Genomic DNA, 1766 nt, shown 5'->3' with positions numbered 1-1766 from the left:
GTGCAATCCTGGAATCCCTTGCAATCAGTATCTGCTGCTTTGAATTGTCAGCTTCTATTTTTCAACTACACATTGTTTTGCAATTATTGGCCAGCCTCGGCTCCATCAGAGCAACATAAAAACACATTTTCTCTCATTTTTCTTCAATTAACCTTGATTTATAGTTCTTAAGCATAGAAGGATCCCTCAAAGATTCAGAAAGGAGTCTGGGTGGAACCTCCGTCAGCGATGCTGAGGAAATGGGAACCGACAACCAAAGGCAGTGTGAGGGCAAGTTTTATTTGAGCTGGTCTCATTAAATTCTACTCATGCAGTTGATAATAGAAAAGTGGTCCAGGTGATTTGGGATGGAAATATACCTAAGATTTTACTGGAAGCATTTGTGATTGCATAAGAACTGCATTTGAAGAGAAAGTAGTTCAATTTTAAGGCTGGTATGTTTGGGGGGGGTACTTCTGTTATTTCATTTTATAAACTACACATATATGTATGCATAGTCTGTATATTAAATATATATGCCATTATTACCAATGCTACCGAGCTAAAGTGTAAAAGGCAAAGTAATGAGGCCTCTAAGGGATGTTGCCTCTGCTACAAAGACGGGAGAAGCTGAACGCTTTTTCTGGACATCGATTCCCACTTTCACGTAATCCTGTGTTGCTCTAACTTGAGTTCCATGGGAGTTATTATGCTTACTTTAGAGAGGGGTACCCCAATTAAAGAAGCTTTGAAATGTTGGATTAAACAATAGTTAGTCAAAATCTTCAGTCTTCAATATAGAGCTGCGCTGCGGGACTCCTCAAGTAAGGAGATCACTAACAATTTCCAGATCCCTTTTCCCCCTACTCTCTCTCTCTCTTACCACCTCTATGTGTGTGTGTGTGCTGTGTGTGTGTGTGTGTGTGTGTACATGTGAGCGTGTGCATGTGTGTGTCCCAAGATACATCCAGGCTAGTGTTCCACACAACATGCCTTGGGAAATGGGCTTCTTTTCGCACAAACTTAAGAAATCTAGCCCATGAGGTATGTTCTGTGCTGGCAGCTCACTGTTTCAAATAAGGGTCGTGATCAACCGCACTTGAGGAAGAAACTTTGCAAATTTATATTTATGTCCCCAATTGTTGCAGTGTCTGGTATATATATGAGCACAATAAACAGGTGCTGAACGAGTGATTTAAAAAGTGAAACAATCTAATGATTTATATCTCAGTATGTTGTGCCGGTGATAGGGCTGTTTTTATTTATTTCTTACTCCAAAGAGACCTGCTGTACTATTACTACTGCCCAATTACTCTGAAACAGAAATTGGTTCAAGAGAGAAGCTACAAGAAGAGAAGTGACTTAACTGCATACCAAATTAAACAGATGGCGATTCACCTATTTGTCTCTATGGGCCATATGCTGAGTGGACAGTTCTGTAAGGTTCCTGCTCTTCATAGCGTTCCCCCTGTTTATCTCTACGGGCCCTGTGCTGGGTGAACATGACAGCTGTAGGGTTCCTGTTCCACACAGCTTTCCCTCTACTTTCTTTCGTCTCCCACAAACATGCACACAACAGACAAATAACATCAATTCCATCAAAGAAAGATATAATGGAATCTGGCAAAGGCTAGTTTTACAATTTACTGGATGGCAGAGACTCTGTATAAAGCTGATTGGCCCGAAGAGAGTCGCTCAGATTGATCGAGCACCTCATGGGCATCAGACATTGTCAGCGTATCCTAGCGTCACCACTTCCAGTCTTTGAAGAAGTCTCAAGATGTTCG

This window comes from Myodes glareolus, chromosome 8 (genome assembly GCF_982192425.1).
Source record: "Myodes glareolus chromosome 8, mMyoGla1.1, whole genome shotgun sequence".
Lineage (NCBI taxonomy): Eukaryota > Metazoa > Chordata > Mammalia > Rodentia > Cricetidae > Myodes > Myodes glareolus.
Note: the sequence above shows the minus strand (reverse complement) of the source record.